Below are 6,974 nucleotides of genomic sequence, written 5' to 3' on the forward strand. Positions count from 1 at the left end.
GCCATAAAATTTGGCATCAAATTCAAACTTTTTTTTTGCATTTAATCATAAGGCCCCTAATACAAGCCTACGAGGCCCAAAATTTCTTTGGTAGTGGTTCGAGAGTAAACCAAGAACTTTAGAAAAATTTCACAACACTTAGAAAATTTTCATCAAACAGGGGTCACACGCCCATGTGGCTTGGGACACGCCCGTATGGATAGGCCGTGTGGTCACACACGCCCATGTCGAGACCCTGTGTAACTCTCTATTTGTTACCGAAGAACAAATTTAAGCCATACGGCCAAGGCACACGCCCGTGTGCTTAGACCGTGTGGTCGATTTAATTTTCATAATTTTTTAAAAAATAAGTGCAGACTTCACACGCCCAAGGCACACACCCGTGCCTGAGGCCGTGCCGTCCATACGGCTGAGACATACGCCCGTTTCTCTGCCCGTGTGCTCAATACTGAGCATTCTATTTTGCAATAATTAAGGTGCAGGAGACACTCGGCCAGACCACATGCCCATAGGGCATGCCGTGTGTCACACATGCCCGTGTGTCTACCCGTGTGGACAAAAACAAGGCTATTTACCAAACCTTTTTGCCACCCTTCCATGCACAACCTACAAAAACACACATAATACCAATCCAAGCATATACATTCAAGCCAATCAACCACAAACAAGGCATCTACACATCTATCATCTATCACATACAACAATCACATGCTATTCAACTTAAACCATACCAATTTTCACATATGCATATACTTAAACCAATATTAGCCAATTTCAATGGCCATTTACAAAATGAATTATCAACCAACATAAGCCAACACATTTGGCCAAATCAATTATGACACATAATAAAAGACTAGGTCCCTATACAAGCTATAACTCAAAACATTAAAATCATTGGTAACCAAAATGTTAAGTTGATAGTGTGAATGGATCTCTGATAGTCTTCGATCCCCGAGCTGGCTTGGTGACACTATAAAAAAAGGGAAAAGAAAAAGGAGTAAGCTATATAGCTTAATAAGTTCCCATGCAAATAATAAGCATTATAAACTCACATTTAACATACAATTCACTTGATCTAAATTAACATAAATGTCAATATAATGCTCATAATCAAACTTACTCAATCACAACTTTACCAAAGGATTCATCACATATCGAGCTCATTAAGCATGAGTTTTATGTACATACCTGTACCAATTTCCAACATACCATATTCTTTCACAACTTTGACAATTCTCGTTGCATTTCCTATTGAACCATTTGGAATACTAAAGGATACTCGGATATCTCGCACACATAGTACTACACCAAGCCATATCCCAGATATGGTCTTACATGGGATCTAGTATCCATGCCAATAGCCCAGTTATGGTTTTACACGAAATCTCATATCGATGCCATATCCCAGATATGGTCTTAGACAAAATCTCATATTGATTCCATATCCCAGATATGGTCTTACACATAGTCTCGGTAACCCTAATGTCTTGACATTCGTATCCTATCTATTCCTAAGGTTCAATCAGGATTTCACGATTGTCGTAACTTTCTCGAACAAGCTCAATAGTCAATCATAATTCATAGAATAATATAGCATTTAAAACATAATTAAAACAATGCATTATTTACATAAGAACTTACCTCGGTACAAAAATAACGGAAATGGACCTAATCGTCAATAACCTTATTTTTCCCCCGATCAAGGTCTTGAACCTCGTCTTTCTTGATCCACAATAGTAAATTTAAATTATTTAATTATCACATTGTTCAAATCGGTTCGAAAATCACACTATGGAAAAATTACCATTTTACCCCTAACCTTTCACATTTTTACAAATTAGTCCTTAGGCTCATAAATTGAAATGTATTCAATTTCTTTGTTACCGAAGCATAGCCAAACCATATACATGCTCATATCAGCTCAAAATTTTCATTAAATTATAATTTTATTACCTATTTTATAACTTTTTACAAATAGGTCCTTTTTATATATTTTCACTAAAAATCACTTAGTAAAAGTTGTTTATCGCGCATCAAACTTTCTTTTTCTACCATAAATCATCAAAACACAAGCATGTCATACATGGGTAAAATTTTAAACATGAACCCTACTTCAAAACAATGGTAGAAATAGAAAGATCTGGTGAATACGACATCAAAAACATAAAGAGTATTAAAAATGGGGCTAGGATGTACTTACAATCAAGCTTGAAAGTTGAAGAAAACCCTAGCTATGGTGTCTTGTAAAATTCGGCCAAGGAGAGAAGATGGACACCAATTTTGGCTTTATTTTCCTTTTTTATTTCATTTAATAGCCAAATCACCAAAATGCCCTTAATGCCTTACTTGAGAAATTTACCTAATCATGTCCATTTTTGTCCATAAACTTAACTAATGGTCTAATTATCATATAAGGACATCTAATTTAAAATCCCATAGGAATTGGACACTTTTAACATGTAGAACTCAACTTTTGTACTTATTACAATTTAGTCCTTTTGATTAAATAGAGTGCCTAAACGTCAAAATTTTCGAACTAGATTTTCACGAAATCATTTCGTAAAACTGTAGACCATAAGAATATAATAAAAATAAGTTTTCTATGTCGGATTTGTGGTCCTGAAACCACTGTTCTGACTAGCCCCAAAATCAGGCTGTTACAACTCTCCCCCCTTTAGGGATTTTCGTCCTCGAAAATCATACCAGAAAATAGGTTTGGGTACTATTTTCTCATAGTCTCCTCGAGTTCCCACGTAGCCTCTTCGACCCCATGTCATTGCCACAAAAATTTCACTAGGGCTATACTTTCATTTCTCAAATCTTTAACTTCCTGATCTAAAATCTTAATTGGTTCTTCACCATTGTCATACCCGGTCGAATCTCAATCTCTGATGGAGAAATCACATGTTAAGGATCGGAACGATATCATCGCAACATTGACACATGAAACATATTATGAATCCCTCTAGCTTTGTCGGTGAAGTTAACTGATATGCCACTAGCCCTATTCTTTTAATAACTTCATACGGCTCAATGAAACGTGAACTTGCATTTACGACCAAATCTTAGGATTTTCTTCCACGTTGATACTTTCAAAAATACTTTATCACCAACATGAAACTCAATCTCTTTTCTTTTCAAATATGTATATGACTTTTGTCGATTCGAAGTGACTTTCAAGCAATCATGGATCACCTTCACTTTTTCTTCAGTTTCTCTAACCAAGCCAATCCCGTGAATCTGTTTCTCACTAAGCTCGGTCCAATACAAAGGTGATTGGCACTTTCGGCCATACAATGCCTCATAAGGTGCCATCTTTATACTCGACTAAAAACTATTGTTATAGGCAAATTAGACCGATGGTAGATATTTTTCCCAACTACCCTCGAATTCTAGCACACAACATTGGAGCATATCTTCAAGATCTGAATTACTCTCTTAGATTAACCATCAATTTACGGATGAAAAGAAGTACTAAATTTCATCTTCGTACCCGAAGCTTCTTGTAACTTCTTTCAAAATCTCAAGTGAACCTCAGATCTCTATCCAAAATAATAGACATAAGCACTCCGTGCAATCTCACAATCTTAGAAATGTACAATTTAGCTAGCTTATCAAGTGAATAATCAGTATGTACCAGTATAAAATGAGCCAATTTCATCAATATATCAACAATAACCCAGATGTCATTTTTCTTTTTCTTTCTTTTTCAGAATCAAAGGCAAACCCGTTACAAAATCCATCGTAATTCTACCCCATTTCCACTCGGACACCATCACTAGCTGAAGTAAACCCGAAGGCACTTGATGTTCAACTTTCACTTGTTGACAAATTTAACATCTCAAAACAAACTCAGAGATATCTCTTTTCATGCCCGACCACTAATACATTTTCTTCAAATCGTTATACATTTTTGTACTGCTCGGATGAATAGACATACAATCATCATGAGCTTCATGGAAAATTTTTTGAATTATCTCACCATTTTTCGGTACAAAAATTCTATCTCGAAACATCAAATAGTCATTTGATCTGATATGAAAATCTGAATCACTACCCGATTCACAATGAACTTTTTTGGCTTGCAATTCACTATCACAATTTTTAGCTTCACAAATTTGTTGAAGAAATAACGATCTAGCTCTCAATTCAGCTAGAATTGAACCATTATTGAAAAAATTAAACCTTGTATTCATTGCTCTCAAAGCAAACAAAGACTTTCTACTCAACGCATCGACGACCACATTTGCCTTACCCGGGTGATAATCAATTACTAGCTCAAAATCCTTCAATAACTCAAGCCATCTTCGTTGTCGCAAGTTTAAATCTTTCTGAGTCATCAAGTATTTTAAACTCTTATGATCAGAGAAGACATGACATTTCTCACTATACAAATGATGTCTCCAAATTTTCAGAGCAAACACAATAGCGGCTAATTCCAAATCATGCGTCAGATAATTCTTCTCGTGCGATTTCAACTGTCTCGAGGCATAAGCTATCACTTTGCCCTATTGCATCAACACATATCCTAATCCATTCAGTGACGAGTCACTATAAATTACAAACTCCTTTCCCGGCTCAAGTTGTACTAAAACCGGTGCCTCAGTCAATAATGCTTTCAATTTTTCAAAATTTTATTGACATTTTTCAGACCATTCAAATTTAATGTCTTTTTGCAAAAACTTGGTCATAAGAGTAGCAATCATCGAAAATCCTTTGACAAATCGTCTGTAATAACCGACTAAGCCCAAAAAGCTTCTAACTTCAGATGCATTTCTTGGCAGTTTCCAATCAATAATTGCTGAAATTTTATTCGGATCAACCCAAATACCATCACCCTAAACGATATGTCCCAAAAATCTGACCTCTTGGAGCCAAAACTCACTTTTACTGAATTTAGCGAACAATTTCTTATCTCTAAAAGTCTACAAAACAGTTCTCAAGCGCTTGGCATGCTCGAACTCATCTCAAGAATAAATCAAAATATCATCAATAAACACAACCACAAACTTTTTCAAATACGGTCGAAAAATTCTATTCATCAAGTCCATAAAAATAGCAAGTGCATTTGTTAATCCGAAAGGCATAATAAGGAATTCATAGTGTCCATACCTCATTCTGAAAGCGATTTTCGGTACATCCGATCTTTAACTTTCAACTGATAGTTGCCAAATCTTAAATCAATCTTCAAGAATGTCGTTGCTCCTTTCAACTGATCAAATAGGTCATCTATCCTCAGTAAACGATACTTGTTCTTTATAGTCACCTTGTTAAGCTACTGATAATTGATACAAAGTCTCATGGATCTGTCTTTCTTCTTTACAAATAACATTGGAGCACCCGGGGAGAATAACTCGGTCTCACAAAACCCTTATCCGTCAACTCTTTCAATTGAACTTTTAATTCTTTCAATTCAGTCAGGGCCATCCTATACAGAGCAATAGATATCAGCGAGGTACTAGGGACTAAATCAATACCAAAATCTACTTCTCTAACTGGTGGTAACCCAGGCAACTCTTCCGGGAACACATCCGGATATTCACAAACAATCAGCACTGATTCAATTTTCAATTCAAATTCTTTTGTATTCAACACATAAGCAAGGTAAGCTTCACAGCCTTTTCTTACATATCTTTGGGTAGCCATCAAAGAGATTACAACAGGTAGCTCACCCGACTCATTTGAATAAATCCGAAGAATTTCACCATTTTCACATTTTAGTTCAATAATCTTTCTTTTACAATTCACTACGGCATCATGCAATGTCAACCAATCCATACCCAAAATAACATCGAATTCATCAAATGGAAACAACATTAAATTGGTCGAAAAATAGTGACCTCGAATCATCAAAGGACAATTCTTGCAAACTCTATCAACTAACACATGTTTGCCTAAAGGGTTTTACACTCTAACCACAAATTCAGTAAACTCAACAGACAAGCTCTTACTATCTACCAGTTTCACACAAACATAAGAATGAGTCGATCCAGGATAAATCAATGCAACTACATTAGTATTATAGAGAGAAAAGTACCAGTGTTAACATCGGGAGATGTCACTTCTTCGCTAGCATGGATGGCATAGGCTCTAGCAGGTGCTCAAGCTTCGGATCTTACAATGTTGTCTTTCGTCACACCTTTACTACTAGCTCCATTTCTGGTATTCCTCAGTGGTCTACCCCTATTAGCAGTATTACTCGGCCTCGCGCTCTAAAATTTTTCTTTCTCAACCCTTTTAGGGCAATCTTGGATAAAATGCTCTAGAGATCCACACTTGAAGCAAGCCCGATCATTCATTCTACACTCATCGGGATGACGTCTGCCGCAATGCTAACAATCATGTCTGTTAGACCTTACATTACCCACACTTGCCATTGAAGTGGCTTTTGATTTAGAACCCGAGTATTGCTTCCCACGATCTCTGTGTGAATATCCTGCTGAAACATTCGAACAGGAATACATTTCTTTAGACTTCTTTGAATGAAATGGAAATGACTTACTCATCGGTCTTTTCCTCGAATCTCTAGCTTCACTATCAGCTTTCCTATTCTCTTTATTCAACTCTTCGGCCTTACAAGCCCGTTCGACTAACACCACAAATTCCTTTAGCTCTAGGATCCCAACTAACACACGAATGTCCTCATTCAATCCATCCTCAAATCTCTTGCACATGATGGCCTTGGTGGAAACACATTCTCGGGCATATTTACTAAGCTTGACAAATTCTCATTCATACTCTGTCATTGTCATACAACCCTGTTTTAGCTCAAGAAATTCCTTACATTTCTGATCGATGAATCGATGACTAATATACTTCTTTCGGTGCTCCTCTTGAAAAAATTCCCATGTAACCCTCTCTCTCGGTACCACTAATACTAGTGTATTCCACCAGTGATATGCAGAATCTCACAGAAGTGAGATGGCACACTTTAAACGCTCATTTGGTGTGTAAGATAACTTACCAAATAC

This window comes from Gossypium hirsutum, chromosome A02 (genome assembly GCF_007990345.1).
Source record: "Gossypium hirsutum isolate 1008001.06 chromosome A02, Gossypium_hirsutum_v2.1, whole genome shotgun sequence".
In the NCBI taxonomy this organism is placed as follows: Eukaryota; Viridiplantae; Streptophyta; class Magnoliopsida; order Malvales; family Malvaceae; genus Gossypium; species Gossypium hirsutum.